Below are 27,037 nucleotides of genomic sequence, written 5' to 3'. Positions count from 1 at the left end.
AAGACAACCCTTGAGATGTTCAGTCTGTTTATCACTGCCATAATAACCTTGTTTAGTCCATTTAGAAAGAGAAGTCTCTTCTTGCTCATGCTATGAAAACATTATCACAACGAGACAGCCGCCCACTTCCAAATATTGTTCAGTCCATTTAGGAAGAGGAGTCTCTCTGCCTGCGTGTGAGTCCTTTCCCCCCAACTTGCAGCTTTTCCCGCAACTGCTTTCGAGGGTCCACTCTTGAAGTTTTTTGGGGTACAATTTTAAGGTTGAGCCGTTCAGAAACAAAAGCAGAGGCCCTTTTCCTTCCCTGGGAGCAAAGGGTCTTCATCATCTTCATCGTTAAGACTATCTCTGGGAGCATCTCTAGGGACTGAGGTTTTCTCCTTTCCCGTTTAGAGCAAAAGTCCTCATCTGGTCCATCTCTCCCTGTCCAAACTTCTCATGAAATTACAGCTGCGTCAGCATCTGCCTATCTCAGCGCAGGTGCTTTTGCTTACGAGTTGAACACTCCACCCCCCATATCTTCATGAAATTACAACAGGATACTCTGATATATCATAGCTTCTCAACAGAATTTCAGCTTTAAGCATCTCCTCTCTCTCTTCCCTCAGGTTTTCAGCTCTTCACAGCAGTAAAAGGGTTAATCTCACCTCGGCCTTGCAGCCTTGCAGCTGGAATGTTGAATGTTTCTTATCGAAGTGGAGAGGGGGGAGAGCCGAGCCGCTCCGGCTGCCCATGGCAAGGCAGTGGGGGGGGTTCCACGGCTGGAACAGGTCCATCGACCCCAGGATGGCCGTGGCCCAGCCTGGCCTGGCCCAAGCAGGGCCTGGCCGGGCCCACTGGCCCCCACACGGGGCCCGCAGCCACTTGTCCCAGCGCCAGAAACGAGAGAGAGCTTGGAGGGGGAGTTTGCCTATTCTTAAATGTGGATCACAGAGGTGTTCACAACTTTAAGTGGCTTAGAGAATCGTCCATATTCAAACTGGCCAGCTGATAGGTTCTATCAGTTCCCAGAGGAAACTGTAAGCACCCCTTAGCAAGGACGTCCCTTCCGGGACTATGCTTGCTAACCTATGACAGAATACTCCATATTCTGCGGTAGAAGTGGTCTGGGATGACTGGATAAAGAATTCCGCAGTTCCTGCGTGACTAGATGATTTATTAGACATTGGTAGAAAAGTGAAAATATCTTGCGTTTTAAGTTTTCATTGGGTAATTTGTCTTTAAATAGCCTGTGCAATCTTGATAATTCCGCTTTTGCTGCATTCTCTGCTTCATGCTATGTCTGGGTCACGTCAGTGGCTTGGACTTTTCTGATAAGACTTAATAAACAACTACAGAAGAAAGAGAAAGCCAAAAGTCCCATTTGTCTCTGACTCCTGTCAAAGACTCTAAAAAGTCTCCCCCATCAGGGGAGACACAATTAAGGCGTGGACTGCGTCATTAGATGTTTATTATTTTCTTATCTATAGGATAGCTGCACAGAGTGTGTCTCCAAGTTAACAAGGTGGGAAATGGCCATGAGTTCTAACGTTCAAGGCCTTTTAAAGTCCAAATCACCCAACCAAGTAACTTGTTTTTAATTATAATCCAATAACTATCTATTCATGACCCACACTGTCGGTTTTTTGACCCAATACCAGAGCACCCAGATTTGTGAAGAAGAAGGAGAAAAGAAGAACAGATCCACACCCAAAATCCTCCATATTGTTACACATATATATATTATTAAATCCCAGAAACCTAAATTCTCTAAACCTTGGGTTCCAACAAGAAACCTGAGAGTGTTTACATCCCTTCCATTCCTCCTGCCTGGTTTTCTCTATTTTCATGGTTTTTCTCCAATGAAAGAGAAAGATTTTCAGGATAGGAGGAGGGGAGAGAAATGGGTTCTCTCACTTTTACTTTTTTTTTTAGTTATAAAGCAATGTTTCTTTTCAATTATAAAATACAATTCAGGCAGTAGTGATGCCTAGAAATGAAACAACACACTTTCAAGATAATATTAGTATAGGAGGTAATATAAAGGCTGCTCTTTATTATAGGCCTCCAAGGGGCAGATATGGGAAATGCCCAAATGCCCACCCTTGCATTGGGTGAATACAGTTTTATAAGTCTAGCAAATTAGCATATTTGACAAAAATCCCCAATTAGAGACATGAATGGTGAGGTAATTCCCCCATGGGTCCAACCCTTTTCTATGTCCTCCCCCCTCAGATAGGAACAAAACTTCGTTTATGAAAATGTGTCTTGGAGAGCTGTTTTCAACCTTGGCTACCAAGAAGAACCAAGATAGGATAGGGGCCTTGGACACCCATCTTGGAGCCTCAGGAATGTGTTTTGTCTTTTTGCCTATCAGGGTAGGGAAATGTAGGGAAAAGTACTGGGGCTAGCTAGGAATTATATAACTAAACAACTATACAACAACAGAGCAAGAAAATATATATATATATATATATGAAGGAAATATAAAAGCAAAAATCATTCTGGCATCAGCAGAACTTAATGGAATTGGTGGTTGTTTCCCTCTTGGTTCCTTCTGCCTAATTTGTTTCTGAGATGATGGGGGAAGAAAGGTAGAAACGAGTGTGGAAAACAGAGGGAAAGGCTGTTTGGATGGCAGTAACCTCAGTGTGTGCTGAGCTGGGGCAAAGGCCTGTAAAGGACCCCTACATCGGATGGGTGTGTGTCAGCAATTGAGGCACAGACCCAGACCGGCAGGGAGTCTGAATCGTTTATTCAAAGGAGTGAGATGGTTTTATAAACTTTTCTAAGGCACAGTATTTCCTTATATGATGTCCTGGGTTGCAGTGTATTCTATTACCATCCTCATGAGCTGTTGAAATCAGGTGGGGCAGTGTTTCCTTGCCTCCTGCCCCCGGACTATCTTTCTGTTAATGGCCCATCATTGTCCTGCCGCATGACTCAGAGATAACTCCCTCCGGATTATCTTCTGTTAATGAGCCTAATCAACACTTGGCCTCATGACTCATTACCCCATTGTGAGATGCTCCACCCTGAGGGAGGAACCAAGCATCCCATCGTGGATATAATCTGAGACTCTGAACACCAGAGAGATCCTTTCCACTGGATTTCCAGAGGACAGGAGCTACACAGCCACCACTGGACCTTCTGAGGAAGAGCAGACCCTTTTTTCTACAGGATCACTGCTTCAGAGGACTGCAGCCACCATTCTACCAGACTGCTACCACCACCCTGCCTATCAGGGACTCAGGTTGTATCTCGACTCTGTCAGTTTGAACCAGTGTTTTCTTTTAGTTGTTTTATTTTTCTTTAATTTCCCCATTAAATTGTTATTCTGACTTGGTGCCTCCCACTGGTTTGTTTTCAAACTAGTACATATGGTAATCCTCACTACGTGACCTATCCCACATCAGCAACACACTTCCTTCTATGGGATGATCGCTCACTGTTCACCCATTCGTCAGCTCCCGGCAGGCTCCTCTCCATAGGGGTCTGCCACGTGACACCTCCTCCCCCTAGGGTCCGGTGGAGGCAAGCCTCTGTGTGCTGCCATGTGCTCCTTTGTGCTGCCATGTGCTTCTGCAGGCAGGTTTTACAGCTTACAACCCCATTCTATCGTATTTCTCCCCATAGGTGTGCAGAGCTGACTGCACCCCAAGTAGTCTGCAGTCCTGGAAAGGCAGCTCTGCAGTGAAATAACACCCTGGGTTAATCCTTGCATCACCCTGTGTCTGCTCAGCCCGGGATCTCTTGGTTTGTGTTGTGGTTTGATGCTGGTGAAATGCCAGGCACCCATGAAAGACGCTCGCTCACCCTCCCCTGCCACAGCTGGGCAGAGGAGAGAAAAATTAATGAAGGGTTCATGAGTTGAGATAAGGACCAGGAGAAAACACTCCAAGGGCAAAACAGGATCAACTTAGAGGTACAAAGTGAATTTATTGCTAACAGAGTCAGAGGAGGATAATGAGAAGTAAAATAAGCCCTTAAAAACACCTTTTTTCCCCCAACCCCTCCCCCCTTCCCACCGAGAGTGCAGGGAGACAGGGCATGGGGGTTTTGGTCAGTTTGTCACCCGAGCTTTTCTTCCATTACTCAGGGAGAGGAGTCTGTCCCCTGTGAGACCATAGGGTCCCTCCCATGGGAGACAGTTCTCCATGAACTTCTCCAGCGTGGGTCCAGTCTCATGAGCAGCAGCCCTCCCAAAACTGCTGCAACGTGAATTTCCCACATGGGCAAACAGTCGTCCCGAAACTGCTGCAATGTGGGTCACTCTTCCCATGGGGTGCAGTCCTCCAAGGACAGGCTGCTCCAGCCTGGAAGAAAGGGCCCTCTCTCTCCACCAGGTCTCCCACTGGATCACAGCCTCCTCCAGGCATCCACCTGCTCCAGCATGAGCACCTCCTTCACCGGCTGCAGCTGGATCTCTGCATCCCCTGTGAATCCCCACAGGCTGTAGGGGGACAACCTGCTTCACCATGGTCATCACCACAGCCTGCAGAGGAATCTTAGCTCCGGCACCTGGAGTACGTCTTCCCTTCTTCACTGACCTTGGTGTCTCCATGCTGTTTTCCCTCACATGTTCTCACCTCCTCTTCTTCTCCTACTAGTAGAAAAAAAACTGTGCCCCACTGTCTTGGTTTGAAAGACAGATGTCTGCTAAGGAAGGCAGAAGCCTCCCTTGGAATGGCAGATGTAACCCTATTCCCTCCGAGTTATTATAATTTTGAAATCAAGGGCTTTTAGGCAAAGATGTGGGATATAGGAATAACAGTTCTTTACTATTCTATATATAACCAGTCAAACAAACAACAATAACTATGGCAGTAACAGCAAACAATCACAAACCCAGTGCCAGCCTTCTTGGCTGTTAGGCCCTTTTCCCCTTGGGTGCAGTTCCGCTTGCAGCCGGCAGGGGCGCTGGCAGCTCCCGGTGAGCAGGGCAGGTGCGATGGCTCCCCCGCGGCTGCAGGGGGCGCTCTGGAGCGAGCTCGGGGAGCACGCGGCACTGGTGGCCTGGGGTCCCTGGGAAGGATGGAACAAAGGCTTCACAAACCCCTGAGCAGCTGGCCTCAGTGTCCGGCTGGACCCTCAGGAACAGCAGGCTGGAGCGGCAGGCTGGAACGGCAGGGACGAGCACAAATCCCGGGTGGCAGATGCTATGTATCCAAGCGGGGAACCCCCCAGAGGTCTAGGCAGGCAGGGTGAGCATGGCTACAACGTAGCAAAGGCTCGAAGCAGCGGCAGGGCAGGGCGGCCACAGCCCAGCCTCCAGCAGGGCAGGGAAGGCGGGTTTGGGATCCCGGGGCTTTCCAGCACACTGAAAAGCAGCTGAAGCAAGCAGACTCCTCTCTGTCCGAATGCTGGAGACCGAACTGCCCACACACCCAGGTGAAAACAAAAGGAGCAGCCAGGTCTTTTGTTTTCTCTTAAGCACCCAGCGATTTGTGTCTTAGTAACAGTTTGGGGGAAAATTCCTTTAACAGAAAAAAACTAGACCTCTTAAAACTCCAACACCCACTTTGTTTTGATTTTCTTCTTAAATGTTATCACAGAGGCACTACCAACCTCTCTCATTGGCCAGCCTTGGCCAGCGCCATGTCCATCTTCAGGGCCATCAGGGTTTGGCTCTGCTGGACATGGTGGAAGCTTCCAGCAGCTTCTCACAGAAACCACCTCTGTCGCCCCCACGCTACCATAAACCAGGCCATTTAAAACCAACACAGTTTGTCATTATCCCATCATGCCACCAATTATTTTATACTAAGTGCTCACTGTAGAAAGCAGAGATATTACTTACGTGGCAGAGTTTCTGCTTTGGATGTTTTTTCTGTGAGCATCAAACTGGGGCAAAAACAGGTCATGGTGTCTTAGTTTCACAGCCATTCCTGGTGGTGGTGCAGGTGGCTCCAGCCACTCTTTCTCCTGAGGAGAACTCAGATAACCAGCTGTGGTGGTTAGCAACCCAAGTTTAGCATGTAACTTTATAGTCATGGTGAGAACCCATGATTCCCTTGTTTTGCCTTTTGCATGTTTTCCCCTGATTGGTTAATACTTTGTCTCCTTGTTTTATGTATGAAGTTATGTATATTCATTTTCCTTCTTTAATATATATTAGTTCTAGAAAGTTCCTTGTTCCTCGACGCCCCATTGGATCCTTCCCTGAGTCCCTCCTATGTGTTGTTCCCATTGGTTCCTTTCCTGTCAACCCCACCTGCTTGTCTCTATCCCATTGGCTGAGATCCCTTTCCCCACCTATCTTGTACCCAGTATAAGATCCCTGGACCCTCCCACCAATTGGCCTCTTCGTTCCTGTCATTTCACCGGAATAAACCTGCGTGGAACACATACAGAGGGTCCCCTCTCTTTACTTCTTTGCCTTCGCCTACGTGCCTGCTTAACAGCGACAGGAAGATACAGCCCCTTTTGGATGAGGAGCTCTACCCCTTTTTCACTGTGTGATGGGCACTCAGTGCTGCCTTCCAGAGGGGTTTCAGCATTGACCTCTGGGCTTCTTTGTGTTGGCATGCAAGGGGTAAAACCCCCTTCTGCCAGCTCCCAGTGGCCGAAAAACCCTCCAATTCCTTACTCCGCAAAGACTCTCCTCCCCTCCTCAGCCTTTCAAATACAGCCCCTTTATGAACATGCTTTATAGGACCAATACTTCATACGTCTCTATAGGTTTGCTTGCTTACAGAAGAGATTAATCTCCATGAGGCTATGAAATCAACTCACATGCCTTAGTGGCCTTACCCACTATGGATATCCCCACTGGATCCCTGTTGAGCTCTTTTTGTTGGAGGTAACTCCTACTCATTCTAGGATGATTTCTTAGACCACCTCATTCAAGTCCTCATTTGCTCTTCAGAAGACACAGGAAAGGGAGAAGAGGCGGAGGGGTGGCCCTTTATATTAGTGTAAGAGACGGTCCGAAAATCCCTCATCTGCCTCACGATCATCGCCGAAGACAGAGACTGAACACAGCAGTCCTGGCCTGGCTGAGGTGAGATTGTCTGCCAAGTGTTGCCTACGGGTGTGCCCACTGGGAACTGGTATGCATTCCTGAGGAAAATTAGTGCAGGTCACAATGGACTGCGCCGTTCTTGCTGCCCAGGCGGGAAGGACTGCGCTGAAGCGGAAAGGAATGACCTGTCCTGTACACCTCTCCGGTACACCTGTCTTGTACATCTGTCCTGTACCTGCTTCCCAAAGCAACAGACCCCATAACAATGGCTGTAGATTTCCCAACCTCTTGGCCAGTTGCCCCTCGCTTCTGAAAAGGACTATAAAGGGACTTTCTGAAATAACCAAGTAGGAGATCTCCCCACGGAAAGAAGACGAATCTATTGGCGGAAGACCACGAGGACTTCATCTCATCCGTTGGTAGCTATTGCCCCCTCTTTTTCCCCCTCTCTACTTTGTTTTTCTCTCTCTCTCTCTCTCTTACTCTCTTCTATTGCATTACTGTGTTGTGGGCACTTAATAAAGGTGCACTGTTTTGATTAAAACTGAAATCTCTTGTGTCCTTTTACACTCTGAGATCGATAAACGAACCATCAAGACCCCCGCTTGCATTAGCGGTTCGTGACATTAAACTGGCGTCACGGACAGGATCTAACAGACAGAAGGGGTTGCAAGGTTGTGTGTAGTCTGTAATAGGGGAAGGACGTTTCACTCCAGCCGCACCTAGCCCGACACCCCGAAAAGGGTGATCGGTGTCTAGAAAGCAAGGGGGGTGACTCGAATTTCCCGCAAACTGCACACTCCGAGGTGAAATGCACCCCATACTCAGTTGAGGGCTCTGTCTTCAGATTTTTCGCAAAAGATCTCTTAGTGTAAAAGGGGGAACTGTGTTTTTTTGGTGTGTGCGTGAATTTGGACTGCTTGGTGTAGTGAAGAGACAACCATAAGTAACTTAAGGAGTACCTCCCAAGCAGATTTGGTCTCTTCACCCACCCAGGGAAGCGAAGGGAGACACAGTGAAGCTGTGTGTGTCGCAGTGTGTAATTAACTTTTACCTCCCTGTGGTGGTTTTGGTCCCTTCATAAAATGACTGAAAACCCTAGTGCAAAAGTTAAAGCTGCGTTTTATGCTCTGCTAGCAAAACACAATGCCCGTCCCTCTCCGGGAGGGGAAGAATGGGCTCAAAATAACTGGTTTAATTTGGATAATGTAACTGATAGAGTATGTTCTTTACAACATGAGACTAGATTTAAATTTGGCCGAAATAAAACCATAATCTGCTCTGTTTTAGGGGCATGCCTTGCGGCAGCTATAGATCATCACTTAAAGCGATGTACTGAGGAGAAAGCAATCATAGATTCACTTCAAAACCTAGTGGAGATTTTACAGAAACAATTAGATGAAGAGAAGAATAAAAATCATTTGCTAGAGGCTGCTTTAAAAGAGGAATATTTTAAGAATTCAAAGAATACTGACTCACCAAAAGAGACAGAGGAAAAGGAAACTCCTCACATTAACCAAATATACCCCCAGAAAGAACTAATACTAGTAAAAAATTGTGGGGAAAACTGCTGCCCTCGTATGAGACCTCTGATTAAAACAGAATATAATTATATCAATGATGAAGATTTTGAACCGCATATCACCACTAAACAAATACCATACACTGCTGTTGAATTGGCTAGGTTAAAAAAGGAGTATGGGCGGCTCCCCCACGAATCTGAGACGGAATATCTTTTCCTAGTGTCCCTCACTGGAGGAGACCAAATTCAATTAACTGAACAGGAGGCCAGTGGATACTGGGGACATGGAGTTTTCTTGACAACAGGAGACAAACGTGGCAAATGGTCCCTGACTCAGCGTGCAGCTTTCTGGGCCGGGGGACTCAATCCTTTAGAAAGGGGAGACCCTTTAGCTATAGTTGGTACCCCCGATCAACTTCTAGAAAGCGTCCACAAAGCCCCTGTCTGCAAATGATCCACGAAAGGAAATTAACTCCTGGATATGAATCCCCCATGCAATTACCTGTGAAACCTGAACTGATGACCCCTTTAATTCAAGGCCTTCCAGAATCACTCAAACCTACAGCAATTGTCCTTCAAAAAACCACAGCAGCTGTAGGTCCCGTAGAAAGGCTGGATAGATTCCTTGGAAACCCGAGCGACCGAACCGGATCTACTGATCCTGGGTTTACTCCATACTCAACCCCCTCTCAGCCACCAGGTTCACAATAGAATTCACCTGCCGGTGATCGCAAAGTTTGGACATGGAGTGAGGTTGCAGAAGATCTGATTAATTACAGTAGGAAATATGGACCTATAAAAATCCCAGAGGAAAAATCAGACAAAACAAAAGGTGTCAGGTACATTAGGGCTCCTCATAGTGAAAAACCAGAGAATGTAAAACAGATCCCTAAGCATCAGCATTGGTGGTTATTAGGCATCAAAAAGGGGATCCCCAGAGATATGATGGATGGCTTACCCCCTGATAAACGGAGTAAGGTAGTGTCTAACTGGCACTGCCGAAAACCCATTCTACCGAATCCGTCAATTCAACCCAGTGCACCCCTCCTCCCTCAGAATCTGGGCAGTGAGTCAAAGCAACCTGTCCCTCAAAGTCTGTGCAGTGAGCCAAAACAACCTCTCCCTCAAAACCAGGGAAACTAGACCCTCCGTCTCTTGTCAGTGGGTGAAGAGACAGAGCATGGGTATACCTGAGAATGCTCACTAAAAATAAAACAGGAGATATAATGATCACAGCTATTACAGGCCCTAAATGGGCACCTGTAACTTTTCTGATTGACACTGGAGCACAAATTTCTGCGCTGACAAAGAAAGATGCCCAGAGGTGTGGAATTGTTCCAACAAAGAACCGATATTGTGTTTTAAATGCCTTGGGAACGCTCTCACTACAGGGACCAAATGATCCTAAGAATCCTGCACACTACCTTGGACAACCTGTTTTGGTAGACCTTCCTACTGTAAGAGAAGTACCACTAGTGCTAAAAAGCCCTCTGAATAAATATGCATGGGTAGCCTCTGATGCCCTAGGAAGAGAGCATCGGATACATACACACTGCATAATTCCATCATTCTAATTTTTCTGCCTTTGGTGGCAGACTCTGTTGTGTTTGCTTTTCACAGAAGAACTCCAAGGGACATGAAGAATCCGGCATGGTCCCTCAAACAAGTTAAATTGCTGATGCAAAATAATGTCTCAGAACTTCAGCCAGCTTGTTCACCTTTTTTGCAAACTTCCTTCGAGGGGTGGACAACCTGGTTGCGAAAGCGGAACCCTTCTAAGAAACGAACGCAAAGAGACATAACCAGTGTTGTGGGAACAGGATTGGGAATCTTAAATAGTATTGATTCAGAAGTACTAATGAATAAATTGGCTGCCACAACTACAGATTTGACTAAAATACAATAACCACTACAGTCATCCCTATTAGCCTTAGGAAGCCATCAGTGGTTGTTATCAAACATATTACCAAATTGGGAAAAGGTAAATGTGAATGACCACAAATTGATAATTGACGCACTCGATGCTACACAAAACAACATTTCTTTGGCTCTCAGCTGCATCCAGGCTCAATTATGGATGCAGTCAGTTGCTGCCTCAATTATAAGAGAAGGCGAAGAAGGCACTTTTCCTACTGAAATTCGGAAAATAATCTGGGACAGTGCTACTGATTTTGAAAGAGAATTCCAATCCTGGTGGAACTTAGTAAATTTTACCTACAATCCCCTCACAAACACAGCCACAGCCTTTGTACTAACCATACGTAATGCTTCAGTGCATTTGATATTCCCTGTCATTGCATTAGGGCTGAACCATGATGGAGCTGTTCTCTATCCTTTCGAGCATAGAGAATGGGCCCGTCAAATTGGTGAGAAGTGGCAAACTGTTAATTTAGAAACTTGTATTGTCCGAGAACAACAAGGGTTCATCTGTGAAAGTAATGCAATTAGAGCTCAAGACATTTGTTTAGATACAGAACAAAATATCTGTCATTTTGAAATTCATCCTAACGAGATTTCTGAAACAGTGCTTGTCTATATAGGTAATGGGTGTGCATGCTTAAGAACTGCTTGTCATAGAATATTTGTAGAAAATTTAGTAGTAGATACTAAAAATCATTCAAATTTTTGTGTTTGTAACTTTACTAAAATCATAGGATGTGATTTTTCATATTTAGCCCCAGTTACTTCTTATCACCTTTTACAGTGCAGTTACACACTGATCCACCAATTATTGCCTACCCCCATTGGGATGAACCTTACTTTGGTAAAGCAATTGTTGCTTCACCAAGATTTAATTGAAATTTTGGAAAAGATCAAGAAAAATGGACAGAAAACCTTGGTAACTGTTCATCACAATGTGAAAGAAATACATCGTGTTCTAGAAAGGGTAAAGAAAGATGCTGAACACAGGTGGTGGGATACTCTTTTTGGGTGGTCACCCACTGCTACAGGTGTCCTGAACAAATTGTGTCATCCCATCATTGTTCTCTTAATTTTGATCTTGATTGGTTTTGCTTTATCAGCAGTCTTATACATCATGAATTGGAGAATGATGAAACGGTTAACAAAATTGACATCTATAATAGATGTCCACGTCCCATCCACTGTGGACATCCCCAAGGCTGTTGACACGAGACGAACTACATGAGTATTAAAAGAAGATGTGATAAGAAATTAGAGGTATTTTGATTAAAAAACTACATGTGGATTCTGATTAAAAAATTATTTATTTCTTTCTTTTGTTTCCTTCTTTTCTTTTCTTTTCTTTTCTTTTCTTTTCTTTTCTTTTCTTTTCTTTTCTTTTCTTTTCTTTTCTTTTCTTTTCTTTTCTTTTCTTTTCTTTTCTTTTCTTTTCTTTTCTTTTCTTTTCTTTTCTTTTCTTTTCCTTCCTTTCTTATGTTCTCTACCCTTTTCCGGGATATGCTACCAACATTGACGAGTCCTGAAGACTTCGCAACGACACTATGAAATCGTGCTGATGGAGCTCGCTTGACAACAATCGTGAGTCACGGGGTGGTGTAAGAGACAGTCCGAAAATCCCTCATCTGCCTCACGATCATCGCCGAAGACAGAGACTGAACACAGCAGTCCTGGCCTGGCTGAGGTGGGATTGTCTGCCAAGTGTTGCCTACGGGTGTGCCCACTGGGAACTGGTACGCATTCCTGAGGAAAATTAGTGCAGGTCACAATGGACTGCGCCGTTCTTGCTGCCCAGGCGGGAAGGACTGCGCTGAAGCGGAAAGGAATGACCTGTCCTGTACACCTCTCCGGTACAGCTGTCTTGTACATCTGTCCTGTACCTGCTTCCCAAAGCAACAGACCCCATAACAATGGCTGTAGATTTCCCAACCTCTTGGCCAGTTGCCCCTCGCTTCTGAAAAGGACTATAAAGGGACTTTCTGAAATAACCAAGTAGGAGATCTCCCCACGGAAAGAAGACGAATCTATTGGCGGAAGACCACGAGGACTTCATCTCATCCGTTGGTAGCTATTGCCCCCTCTTTTTCCCCCTCTCTACTTTGTTTTTCTCTCTCTCTCTCTCTCTCTTACTCTCTTCTATTGCATTACTGTGTTGTGGGCACTTAATAAAGGTGCACTGTTTTGATTAAAACTGAAATCTCTTGTGTCCTTTTACACTCTGAGATCGATAAACGAACCATCACGACCCCCACTTGCATTAGCGGATCGTGACAATTAGGGAGGCTTTTGATGCCATAGGTATTGAAACCAATGATGATGAAATCAAATGCCTATGGGTAAGGATTAAGGGGAAGGCCAAGAAGGCTGACATCCTGTTGGGAGTCTTGTGGAGATACTTACAGCTTTTTACTGGCTAGCGTTCGTAGTTCAATGCCTTAGAAAGCCTCGGGCAGCCTAGAGAGGTAGCACGGGCAATCTAGCATTTCAGTAGCTGTAAAAGCGGCAATAGTAGCTGCAAAACTGATACCACCAGCAGAAGCAAAGAGGGAGAAATATAGCTTTTGGTTGCCAATTCCTGCAATTAGAAGCTTTCAAATAGAAACAGAGACAAGATGTTTGCAGAAAGGGTGCAAGCCAAAGAGGGCAGGCCCCCCCTTGGGCCCTTCTTTTATTCGGAGAAGGGGAAAGGGGAGGACTGGGGGCAGACCAGGGGTGACTGGCCAATCAGACACTGCTAAAGAGTTTGAGTTACATTTGGTTTTGCCCGCGCTTTGGAACAAAGGGGTTCAGAGCACATGGCAGAGGCAAGTGTCTTGGGGAGGGGGAAGGGAAGCTTGGAACAGGCAGCAACAAAGTCTGTTATTGACCACCCAACCAGGAAGAAGAGGTGGACAACTTATTCTACAAGCACCTGGAGAATGTTTCAGGATCATCAGCCCTTGTTCTTGTAGGTGACTTTAACCTACAAGACATCTGATGGGAAATTAATACAGCAGAAAGGAGGCAGTCCAGGAAGTTCTTAGTGTGTGGAGGACAACTTTTTGTCACAGCTGGTGAGTGAGCCCACCAGGGAAGGGACTACGCTGGACCTGTTGTTTGCAAATAGAGATGAGCTGGTGGGAGATGTGGTGGTTGGAGGCTGCCTGGGGCATAGTGATCATGAAATTATAGAGTTCTCAATATTTGGTTAAATGAGGAGGAACATCAATAAAGCTTTTACATTGGACTTCAGAGGGCAGACTTTGACCTGTTTAGGAGACTTATTTGGAGAGTTCCTTGGGAAGCAGCCCTTAAAAACAAGTGAGTCCAGGTGTATTGGGTTGACCCTGAGTTGATGGACAGTCTTTAAGACCAATTACGCTTCTCACAATTTACATATTTAAACTGCACAGAAAGGCGGGACTTCCCCTTTGGTCGGAGCTCGCTTGCTGGGAGGTGGGGGCTCCGGAGCCTCCCGGCCCCGCCGGGCCGGGCCGGGGCCACTGCCCCTTTCCCCCTTTCCCAACGCTGCGGCACGGACCCTGGGTGGCTGGGGGGGGACTGCCTCAGAGCCACAGGCAGCTAAACCCAGCCATGGACTGCTCACAGCTAAACCCATCCAGCGCGGCTTCTGGGGACCGGCGGGTCCCTCTCCTCTCCATGCGGAGCGGGCGGAGTCAACGGGAGCCGGCAGAGCCTCCTGTCTGCAGCCAGCACACTTCGTGCTGAACTGAAGAAGACACCACGCAGCCAGCAGCACAGAGGGAGCGAGGCTTTCCCCACCGTAAAGGCCGAACAAGAACACCCTTCAGCATGGCGGCGTCAGAGTCAGAGAGAAAGAGAAGTGAGCCATGTGGGACGGAGCTGGAAATGGCGACGGGAGAAAAGAGGGCGGTGCCGCGATTCTGGCGGGCAGCTTAAAAGAAACCTTCTTGCATGTCGTGGTAAGAAACTGTAATACCACAAACTGTTTGTCTCTTTAATCCATTTGAAGAACATGGGGGGATGGAGTATCTTCGTGTGCCTGTGAAGATTGTGAAGAATGCCCGATGCCAGGCTATATAGTAGTAAAAGGCTGTTAGAGACTTGTGGCGAAGAAGAGCCTTTGTGTGCAGGCCAAAAGAACTTATCCTTAAAAAAGATGAATAACCCCATGTGATGGCCCATGTTTTGCAGTGTGAAGGAACTGTGAGATTTTTCATGGGAGAGATGTTCTACACACAGCAGATTGATTGTTTCCGGGCGGATCTGCTGTTAGTGGCAGTTTGGGAACCACGTGCAACTGAAGGAAAAACCCTTTTTTCCCTTAAGCATAAGAGAGAGACTTTTCAAGAACTGGAACACTGACTAACATCCCATGTTCTGTTATCCCTTGTGTGAGCTAGGTAAAAGGAGAGAAGTGCTGGGGGGGGGGGGGGGGATTTGCTTTAATTTTGTTTTGTTATTGTCTCTTTACTTTTAATTCTATTAGTAATAAAACTTTTTCATTGTACTGCAACTGTTTAAGGTTTGTGCCTGCTTTGCTTTTCTCCTAATTCTTATCTCACAGAAGGAAAATGAGTAAGTAATGAATATTTTGAACCAAAACCACTACATTTAATTGGTGTTTTCTGCCCGGTTTCGAACTCAACCCGCTACACCAGGAAAGGCTGGCTCGCTTCAAAACAAAGATCTTGAGGGCACAGGAACAGACTGTCCCTGTGTGCTGAAAGATGAGTTGACAAGGCAAGCATCCAGCCTGGATGAGCAAGGAGGTTTTGAAGGAACTAAGGAATAAAAAGAGGATGTATTATCTTTGGAGGGTGGGTCAGGTCCCTCAGGAAGTATTTAAGGGGGTTGCTAGGGCATGTAGGAAAAACATTAGAGAGGCCAAAGCTCAGTTAGAACTTAACTTGGCAACTCTTGTGAAGGATAATAAAAAATGTTTTTACAAATATATTAATGGCAAAAAGAAGGGTAAGACCAGCCTCTGTTCTCTACTGGATGTGGGAGGGAACTTAATAACTACAGATGGGGAGAAGGCGGAAGTGGTTAATGCCTTCTTTGCCTCAGTCTTTAGTGGGAAGACGGCTTGTCCTCAGGACAATTGTCCTCCTGGGCTGGCAGATGGTGTTAGGGAGCAGGATGGTCCCCTGTTATCCAGGAGGAGGCAGTCAGAGAACTGCTGAGCTGCTTGGATGTTCATAAATCTATGGGACCAGATGGGATCCATCCAGGGTGATGAGGGAGCTTGCAGATGAGCTTGCGAAGCCATTCTCCATCATTTACCAGCAGTCTTGGCTCACTGGTGAGGTTCCAGATGACTGAAAGCTGGCCAATGTGATGCCCATTCACAAGAAAAGTAGGAAGGAGGATCCTAGTAATTATAGGCCAGTTAGTTTGACCTCGGTACCCGGCAAGGTAATGGAGCAGTTTATATTGAGTGCCATCACACAGCACCTACAGGATGGCTGGGGGATCAGAATCAGCCAGCGTGGGTTTAGGAGGGGTAGGTCGTGTTTGACCAATCCGATCTCCTTCTGACCAGGTGACCTGCCTGGTGGGTGTGGGAAAGGCTGTGGATGTTGTATTTGGACTTCAGCAAGGCCTTTGACACTGTCTCCCACAGCATACTCCTGGAAAAGCTGGCAGCCCATGGCTTGGACAGGAGCACTCTTTGCTGGGTTAAGAACTGGCTGCATGGCCGGGCCCAGAGAGTGCTGGTGAACAGTGCTGCATCCAGTTGGCAGCCAGTCACCAGTGCTGTCCCTCAGGGGTCTGTGCTGGGGCCAGTTCTGTTCAATATTTTTATTGATGACATGGATGAGGGTATTGAGTCTTTCATTAGTAAATTTGCAGATGACACTAAGCTGGGAGTGTGTGTTGATCTGTTGGAAGGTAGGAGAGCTCTGAAGAGAGACCTGGAATGGTTGGATAGATGGGCAGAGTCCAATTGGATGAAGTTTAATAAGTCCAAGTGCTGAGTCCTGCATTTTGGCCACAATAACCCCCTGCAATGTTATAGGCTGGGGACAGTGTGCTTGGACAGTGCCCAGGTGGAAAGGGACCTGGGGGTACTGGTCAACAGCCGATTGAACATGAGCCAGCAGTGTGCCCTGGTGGCCAAGAAAGCCAATGGCATCCTGACCTGTATCAAAAACAGTGTGGCCAGCAGGACCAGGGAAGTCATTCTTCCCTTGTACTCAGCACTGGTGAGGCCACACCTTGAGTGCTGTGTCCAGTTCTGGGCCCCTCAGTTCAGGAAGGACATTGAGACCCTTGAACGTGTCCAGAGGAGGGCAACAAGGCTGGTGAAGGGCTTGGAACACAAGCCCTATGAGGAATGATTGAGGGAGCTGGGGTTGTTTAACCTGGAGAAAAGGAGACTCAGAGGTGACCTTATCACTCTCTACAACTTCCTGAAAGGTGGTTGTAGTCAGGAGGGGGGTGGTCTCTTTTTCCAGGCAGCAACTGACAGAACGAGAGGACACAGTCTTAAGCTGTGCCAAGGGATATATAGGTTGGATATTAGGAAAAAGTTTTTCACGGCAAGAGTGGTGAAGTACTAGAATTGTCTGCCCAGTGAGGTGGTGGGATCACCATCCCTGGATGTGTTTAAAAAAAGATTGGATGTGCCACTCGGTTCAGCAGTTAGGGCATGAGTTGGACTCTATGATCTTAGAGGTCTCTTCCAACCTGGTGATTCTGTGATTCTGTGAAGTCCCACATCCCCATGGTATTTAGATGTAGTAAAAATGACTGGGGAGAAAATAAATGGCAGCCAGTGAGCCAACTAAACTGTCTGATTATTAATGGTCCCATTAGTTGCAAATTTACCACAAAGCCCCCAGCCTGCAATCCTTAGCTGAATGCCCTTGACTGTGAGAGAATATTTGCATCTGATCCTGCCAGCAGTCTGCAAAACTGCAATGAGCCTCTTGTCTCACATTAAATCTGCTGGCATCAGTTCCTGGGTTATCATCAAACACATGCTCTGTTGGTGCAGTGTTTGGGCCATAGCGCTCACTGATACTGTAGGCCTTGAAGAATAAATCCCTGCATTCCTGCAAAATGTTAATTCTTGTGGATGTTGTCACACAGGGAGGAATGTTAGTGTGTACCTGCCTCCAGGCATAACCATTCACTGGGAGGTTTCCAGAAGACTTTGATCCCTACTGGCCACCACTTCCCCATGGCAGGTCCCTGGTCCTGCTGCTGGACCACCCTGAAACCTAAGTGGTATGTAACAAAAGGTTAACCACAAGTAACATTATAACAAGATGTGCAGGTAAAGCAAGCAAAATAGCAGAACAAGCATGATAGCAAAGCAAGTGAGATAACATGAGCCATCAAAAGTAAGATAGCAAGTTTTAACAGAACTTGCAAACTGCAAAATTAGCTAAAAATAAGTTAGACTGAAAAACAAGAAGCACCAGGCATGCACTGAAGACAGAGGTTAAAAGTTCAAATGTGAGGAAGACTACGCAAGTCTTCATCAAAAGACCACCAGAAGACTGATGACCACCACAGAAGGAACTGACGCATGCACGGAAGTGACAAACTGTTGTAAAACCATGACAGAGCTTTACGCAAATATGAGTATGCTAATGCTATGTGGTAATTGTGATGTTGTGTGGAAGGACTTTTTAAATGTAAGTGAAGGCTAAAGAAGATGGAGCGAGTTTTTGGCAGAGAGATCCCCCTGACGTCCAGTGCTGAACAAACACCTGCTCTGTAGCTGTCTGACTATAGAGTTTTATTTTCTTGCCCAGTTTTGGGCATCAGTCTGGCGAGCCAGGCAGGAGGAACTCTCTGCTGGGCTGCAAGGTCCGCTGGAGCTGCGGACTCCCTTGGCATGCCCCAAGAACTTCTTGGAGGGACTCCATGCTTCACTGGCTCTCTGCAGGGGTAGACAAGGACCAACTGCAGGAAATTTAAGGTATTTGTTGATTGTTTTGAATTTTGTTTCTGGTCTTGGTTAAGTAACTCCCGTAAGACGTGTGTGATGACTCAAGCAGGGCACTGTATCAGGGGTGAAATTCCCGACCTTGATACATAAGGGGTTAGAGTCCCCTAGGGGTTAGAGTCTCCTAAAAGGAAGTCTGATGACTTTAAGTATTGGCCTAGGAATTTTGGGTTTGATTGTAGTATGTGTCATTTTGTGTCTTCTATATAAGACTAGTGTTTCTTGTCCATGTGTCTGTTAATAAATTTTTGTTTCTTGCCTGCATGTCTGTTAAAAGGCTTTTGGCTTATGCCACATCGTACTCTGTTACCTTGTCTGTTATGCGTATCAGGACAGGGTAGATTGTGCAGGAGTGGACTGTGTGATCCTTCCATGTTTATTGCTTGTCAACATTGTAAATGCAAATACTGGTGCAGGTCAAAACTAAGATTCCCAATTTGTGGTCACTGCAGTATCTGTGGAATAAGAGTAAAGAAAGGAACACAAGTGATAATTTTTGCTGTAAAGTGCGGGCATCTGAATAACACCAAGAATGGGTAGCACCTGCAGTAAGGAGATTGTCAAAAAGAGTCCGTTGGGGTGTGTTTTGGCTCATTGGAAGGATTTAGGAGGGATCCCTGGAGGTAATCTAAAGAAAAATGATTTGATGAAGTATTGCATGTGTTCTTTACCTTGAGAGGGAAACCAGAGTGGCAGAGAGGATGTGGGATTAATTTACCCCCACAAGATCCCTTAGTTTTGGCCCTAGAAAAGGACAGAGGTAAAAGAAAAATGAGAAGGTGTTGTTCTGCATGTAGTATAGGTCAGAGGTGTCTTGAGAGATAGAGAAGAAGAAGATAGTGAGGTTGACCTTTTAGAATTACAATCTAATCTCCTCAGGAGAGTCCCCAGGGCCCCTCAATTATCACCTAGTGGCAGTAGATTAAAAAGTGAGAAAGGAGATTACTCAGATGACCCAGATGAGGGAACGAGTTCATGGACTCCAGCAACAGCTCACACTAGAAGCAAGACTAAAAACTCACAGGGGCCATAGTGGCAGCTTTAGAGCAACATCAAAGAGGAGAACATGGTCAGGGATGAGGCAGAGGCAGAAGTAAAGGTGGAAATAGTAGAGGCTGCTCAAATCAATCCCAAGGGAGGTTAGGGCCAAATCAGTGTGCTTACTGTAAGAAAGAAGGGCATTGGAAACGCCAGTGCCCAGGTTTACTGAACACTACACTGGAAACTGTTGCAGCAATAAAAAACAGTGAGTGACAGAGACCGGCAGATCTTTCCCCAGCGGACCCGCTGGTTAAGATACAGCTAGGGAATGATAAAGAAGTTGAATTCTTAATAGATACAGGGGCCACATTTTCAGTTTTAAATCAAGCTTTAATGCCTAAGAGTGAAAAACATATCCAGGTAATGGGAGCCACAGGCGAACCAGAGAATGCCTTTTTCTTAAAACCATTAGAATACAAACTTGGGGAAAAGATGGGAATACATCAATTCCTCTATCTGCCAAATTCGCCTAAATCCCTATTAGGCAGGGATCTCCTTGAAAATTTAGAGGCAACAATTGAGTTTAGAGAGGGAAAAATGAAATTTAAAGTACCTGAAGGCAAATTGATTTTAGCATTAGGATTGGCAATTGATACAAGACCAGCAAACAATAGTAACTATTTGGAGCAAATAATGAATCAGGTATATCCAGGAGTATGGAATACCGATGCTCCTGGGAGATCAAAATTGGCCGACCCTATTAAGATTGAATTACAGACAGGAGCCAGGCCAGTAGTTAGGAGAAAATATCCCTTGAGAATAGAGGACAGAAAAGGGATCGAACCAATTATTAGCAAATTTTTCACACTAGGATTGTTGAAAAAATGTGAATCTGAATTTAATGCTTCTATACTGTTGGGGTTCCTCCCCTGCCATGGAGCCCTGGGAGAGGGGCCCTGGGGGGGAGACACGGGGTCTCCCTGCCCCTGGTCAGTCTCATTCCCCATTGGTTGAAGAAATCTTTTAACTTGTGAGAGGTGTAGGCAGGCCCATTATCTGTTTTGATTTCTTCAGGGACTCCCAGGGTGGCGAAGGCAAGGAGAAAATGCTTGATGACGTGGATGGCACTTTCTCCTGCATGGGCTGACGCAAACACTGCCCCAGAAAATGTGTCAACTGACACGTGCACGTATTTGGATCTCCCAAAGGATGGGAAGTGGGTTACGTCAGTTTGCCACAATTGGCAGCTGTTCAGACCGCGGGGGTTGACTCCGGTACCCATAGATGGTATTTGGTAGTTCTGGCAGTTCGGGCACGTTGCAATGATAGCTTTTGCTTGATCTTTTGAAAGCTTGAACATTCTGACGAGTGCAGGAATGTTTTGGTGAAAAAATGCATGTGACAACTTTGCCTGGGCAAAGATGTCAGGGACATTTGCAGTCTCTGCTGGCATGGCCAGTGCATCTGCTCTCCTGTTCCCTTCAGCAATGGGGCCAGGGAGGTCAGTGTGTGACCTCACATGCATAATGTAGTAAGGCTGTTTTCTGTGCGAGATTAAATGGATTAATGTAGAAACCAATTGGTATAATTTTTGGTTGGAGACCTCCTTTAGAAAAGCATGTTCAGCCCTCATAGCTATACCAGCAACATAAGCCGAATCTGTGACCAGATTAAAAGGTTCATCTTTAAACTTCTCAAAGGCTCTGACAACAGCTGCTAACTCAGCAATCTGTGGAGATCCCTCTACTATTTGGATATCAGATTCCCATTTCTGGGTATTGGGTTGTCTCCATGTCATGACAGACCGATGTGATGAACCATCAGTAAAGACGGTCAGAGCTTTAAGAGGTTTTCTACTTTGGATTAATTTTGGAATCAATTTAAAAGCTGCTTCACGGTAGAAAAGTCTATGTTTTGGCATGTGAACGGAAATTTGGCCTGTGTAGCTATCTAGGGCTAACTGGAGGCTCTCATTGGTCAGAAGAAACAGCTTCAGATCTTCAGTGGTCAATGGCAAGTATATGCATGTGAACTCACACCCTGCAAGAGAGCGGAGACGAGTTCTGGCCTTTTTTATTAAATGTGCCATTACTTCTTGGAAGGTGGTAAATCTCTTCGTAGGTTGATGGCTTGTGAAGACCCATTCAAGTATCAGCAAAGGGTCTCTGAGTTTAGGGTCCCATTGGAAGATCAGTCCATGGAAACAGGGAGCTTTACCCAAAACTGCAAACTGAAGAGGCAGGCTGGGTTCAACGCGATGGGCTTGGCGTGAAGACAGGGCTTCTTGAACTTTAGTGATGGTATCTTGGGCTTTAGGTGTGGGGACGCATGGAGAGTCCAAGTCTTTGCTGCCGTGGAGGAGGTTGAAGAGGGGATCAAGGTCTTCATTTGTAACTCCCAGTAGGGGGCGTATCCAATTTATGGATCCACACAGGCTGTGTAAGTCCCTTAGGGTTTTAGGGTCCTTTATGATGGAGAGTTGCTGGGGTACGATGGTTCTCTCATGGATCTGGAGGCCAAGGTAAGTCCATGGGCTGGAGTGCTGCACTTTGTCATCACGAATCTCGAACCCTGCTTCTTCTATGGCTTCAATTGTCTTTTTAAGAGTTCTGTCCAAGTAAGTTTTTTCTGATGCACAGATTAATATGTCATCCATATAGTGGTAAATGATTGCTTCTGGAAACAGGCTTCTGATGGGGGATAGAATGTGGGCGACGTACCACTGGCAGATGGTCGGGCTGTTCTTCATGCCTTGTGGGAGGACGAGCCAATGGTACCTTCTGAGTGGGGCTTTATTGTTAAGAGAAGGGATGGAGAAGGCGAACCGTGGTGCATCCTGGGGATGGAGCGGGATGTTAAAGAAACAGTCTTTAATGTCTATGATGGCAAGCAGCCAGTCTCGGGGCAGCATGGATGGTGATGGCAGGCTGGGTTGGAGGGGGCCCATGTCTTCAATGACCTCATTGATCTTTCGTAGGTCATGGAGTAGTCTCCATTTGTTTGTGCCAGGCTTTTTCAGTACAAAGACAGGAGAATTCCAAGGACTTGTAGTCTCAGTGATATGACCTTTGGCAAGTTGCTCTTCCACCAGGGCTTCCAGCGCGCTGAGTTTTTCTTTATCAAGGGGCCACTGCCTTGTCCATTTTGGGTTGTCAGTCTTCCAGGTGAGCGGGGGAGTAGATGGCAGCGCGAGTTTCTCAGTGGCCCCAGTCAGAAATCCTGGCTGGGAATGGTAAGAGTGGCACCCCACTGGGATAGAAGGTCTCTGCCCCATAAGGTGATGGGGGCTCTTACCACGAATGGTCGGGTGGTCGCTATCTTGCCCTCAGGTCCTTCAATGACAACATTTCGTTTGCTCCTCATGGATACTGCAACTCCACCAATCCCGGAGATCATACCTGCCACTGGCTCCAGTTCCCAATTCCCTGGCCACTCGGAGCGGGCGATGATGGTCACGTCTGCTCCAGTGTCCAGCATCCCTGGGCGGTAGACCCTCTCTTCTTTACAGAACAAGCTGCACTCAATGGTCGGTTTGTTTGAGCCCACGATCTCTATCCACATTGCTGTAGGATTGACGGGAAGCTGTTCTGGGCGGTTCTGTGGAAGTAAAAAAACTTGAGCAATCGGTGTTCCCTGTGGGAGAAAGAAAGGTGTCTCCGTGCAGCAAAGCTGGACAAGAATCTCTTGTCCAGGGTGCACTGTTTGTATCTCAGGTAATACAAAGAGTTGTTCTGGAGCATGGATGGTATTGCTTAGGATAAGAATGTCCCATGGGCCGTCATGCGGTCCATACTTTCCTGTGGGAATACGATAAAAACGCTTGTCAACAAAGTTAAATGGCAGTGATGTTACCAGGTGGCGTCTCGTTCCGATCGGTAGCGCTCCGTGTGTTGGATCCTTCTCATGTGTTCTGGGATCGCCTGCGATGATGGTGCCGGGCGAGGTCCAGCTGTCTGCTCTCAGTGGTCCGATGTGGAGTTCACCGCTGCGGCAGGGTAGTATGGCCTTTGATTTGTTGTCTGGGCGCGGGGCCTTGACACCGCGCTCCGATAGAAGTTTTTTGGATGCTGCTGGTGCTGTTGCTGTCTCTGGTGCCTTTGGTAGGCGGCGCGATGGTCCTGGGTGGGTGACCTTTGTGGGCAGTCCTTTATAAAGTGTCCAAGTTCACCACAATAGAAACAGCGGGCATTCTCCTTAGAGACTGATGCAGCAAATGCACTGGAAACTCCCTCTGTGATGCCCTTTACAACTGCTTGGGTCATTGTGTTCTCTGTGGATGTGTGTCTAGTACAGGTCTCTATCATTTGTTCTATTGTGGGTTCTGTGTCCATGGGTAGGGCCCTCAAGATGTTCTTACATTGTTCGTTAGCATTTACCATGGCAAGTTTGCTCAAGAGTTCTTTTCGTCCATCCGGACTTTCTATCTGTTTTTCTAAGCTAGCTTTCAAACGATCAACAAACTGAATGAAGCTTTCATTTGCTGACTGTTTGATGTTAGAGAAATATTGTGTAGGAACAGAATCATCAGGGGTGAGAAACAGCGATGTCTTAGCTGCAATAGCTATGTCTTGTAATGCTACTTCAGGTAAGGTTGTAGCTTGATCTAAGGGTTTTTGGAGGTCACCTTCTCCAGCCAGTTGTTCTATTGTCCAATTTGTCTGATTTGCATCTTTAGCATAAGTGTCAGACAGTGTTTTTAAGTGTCTTTTCCAATGCCTTTCCCATAACATATATTCGGCAGGGGAAAGGATGCAGTTAATAATGTTTTTAATATCATGTGGTACTAATGTATAGGCAGAGAAAGTGGCTTCCAATAAGTTTCTAAAGAAATGTGATCCTCTCCCATGGTCTTTTGCTGCCTTGCTAAGCTCTTTGATTTCTCTGTATGGGAAAGGCTCCCATGCTTTTGTAGATAGGCCACCCCTCCTCCCTCTCCCTATAATGACTGGCTCTCTGAGCCACAGAGAAAAATGTATCTAGAAGTACAAGGAATCCTTGAACAACAAAACAAAAAAGTAATGCAACCGGGAGGTCTAGAACACTTCTTCATCTGGCTTTTCAAAAGGTTCCCCTGTATTTCTCGAGACTTACTTTTTAATATCGAACCTCCTGTATCTTGTGAGGGGTGTTTCTGGGATGAGATCTGGGATAAAGTATGGGATCAAAGAGAAGCTTGCCGTGCATACCTTATAATCAGGGAAGCCCTTGAGGAGCATTTGAACGGTCCCATTACCCCTAAAGCAGAAGATCATACTAATCCCGTGGCCGAGGCTGCGTGGCCGCCATCCCGGGAGCACATGACTGCAGCCGTGCCGGCGGAGGTGCCTGTGCTGGATGCGCCCGGCCCCCTCGGGGTCCCTGTCTCGGGGTCCCCGGCCACGCGGCCGCGAGTGAGGGAGCGTTGCCGCAGGCGCCGCGGGTGCCGTGGGCCACGAGCAGCCATGAACCGGGCATCGGCGTGGCAGCCCGCTCTGAGCACACGGCTCAGAGAGCCCTGCGGAGGGAGAAGCGGCGGTTTCCACAGCGACACGAGAAGCCGCGCAGCGCAGCGCCGAGCCGGAACGGGGCTGCTCTCAAAGCAGCGTGGAGTTGGCGGAGTGGAACCGCTCACAGGCCACGGAGCCAGCGGGGATGGCAACGCGGGGCCGCGCAGAGCCCAGACACGCACCGGAGCAGCCACAGCATGGGGGCCCGGCCAAGACGTCGGAGTTGGCGAGGCAGCGGCTACGCGGGACCGGCAGCCACGACGAACACGCAAGCACGTGATAGGAGGAGTTGTAGCCACGAAAGTCACAGGAACTGTGAAATGGTACAATGTCAAAAACAACTATGGATTTATAACACGAGATGATACAGGGGAAGATTTATTCATCCATAGAACTGCCATTAAAAGAAATAACCCTAAAAATTACCTGCAAAGTGTAGGAGATGGGGAAGTTGTACAGTTTGATATAGTGCAAGGAAAGAAGGGTTTACAAGCAGCAAATGTTACTGGGCCTGGGGGTATTCCAGTCAAAGGCAGCCATTACGCACAAAATTATAAACAATATCCATCCCTGCAATTTCCCTACCCACAGCCTACTTTCCCCTTTTACCCTATACCCAATATGAACCCCTTCCTAAGTTTACCCTATCCCCAGTTTATTCCTAATCCGTTTTTCACCCCATGGCTTCCCTATACAATTCCATTTCCCTACAATTCCTCTCCGCTACCGAGGGGGGGATGAAAAGGGGGAGGGAAGAAATTTAACCCTCTCCTGCCTCAGTTTCCCCACAAAGCATGCCCAGAGAGTTCTGTCTCCCTTCTGTCAGCCCTAAGAGGTTCCAGAGAATCTGTTTGGACATTTAAAGACTCAGGAGGGTGGCTTGTTTTGTCTTGAAACTGTTCTTGTTATGTTTATCCAGTTGTTTTCATTCTCCTTTTATTAAAATAAAACGGGTGAGATGTTGGGGTTCCTCCCCTGCCATGGAGCCCTGGGAGAGGGGCCCTGGGGGGGAGACACGGGGTCTCCCTGCCCCTGGTCAGTCTCATTCCCCATTGGTTGGTTTGTGTTCCCCTGGGTGGCCAAGGACCCTTGGGTCCCGTGACCGGGGAGTTCCTGAGCAGAGCTCCGGCCATGCGGCTGGAGAAATAAACATCTCTGAAACATCTACCAGGAATCTGTCCATATCTACTTCGGTTTCCACGGGACTCCTGGTTTGAAATATACTTGTTGCAGTAATCCCCGCTGCAACACTATACTACCAGTGAAAAAACGTAATGGAACTTATAGATTAGAGCAAGATTTGCAAGCAGTCAATGGGATTGCTAAAAGTATCCACCCAGTGGTTGCAAATCCATACACTTTGCTAACTAAACTCCCAGATGATCTCATTTGGTTTTCGGTGATAGATCTCAAAGATGCTTTCTTCTCTCTGCCACTTGCAGAAGAAAGTCAAAACATATTTGCTTCTGAATGGGAGAATCCTAGCACAGGCAGGAAAAAACAACTTACCTGGATGGTGTTACTTCAGGGGTTCAAAAACAGTCCCACAATTTTTGGGAATCAATTGGCCAAAGAATTGGAAGAATGGCAGTCTCCGCCTGGGGAGGGAACACTCCTAAAATATGTAGATGATCTACTGATTGCTACAAAAACTATCGAAGAGTGCCTTGTATGGACAATAAGTCTGTTGAATTTTCTTGGACTAAATGGTTATCGCGTCTCAACAGAAAGCTCAGCTCGTACAACAACAGGTGACCTATCTCAGATGTGAAGTCTCTGGAGGACAACGATCCCTGAGAACTACACGAAAGGAGGCAATCTGCCAAACACCTAAGCCACAAAATGTAAGAGAACTCTGCACTTTTCTTGGAATGACAGGTTGGTGCTGGTTGTGGATATACAACTACGGACTGATGGTGAAACCTTTATATGAGCTAGTGAAAGTTTCTAAAAATATTGTGGTGCAGACCCCTGAAACAAATCACACCTTTGAAGAGTTAAAGCGTGAGCTGATGAGGGCCCTGGCCTTGGGACTTCCTGACATGAGTAAACCATTTTGGTTGTTCTCACATGAGAGACGAGGAATAGCCTTAGGGGTTCTGGCACAACACCTGGGTCCTTACAAAAGGGCCTATTTTTCTAAACAACTCTATACTGTTAGCAAGGGCTGGCCCCCCAGCCTTAGGGCAGTAGCAGCAGTGATTGTGAACATTGAAGAGGCATGGCAGTTTACACTAGGACAAAAGATGACTGTCTTACTG

Source organism: Coloeus monedula (assembly GCF_965178545.1).
Source record: "Coloeus monedula genome assembly, chromosome: W".
NCBI lineage: Eukaryota > Metazoa > Chordata > Aves > Passeriformes > Corvidae > Coloeus > Coloeus monedula.
The sequence above is the reverse complement of the archived record's forward strand: the minus strand, read 5'-3'. Positions refer to the sequence as shown.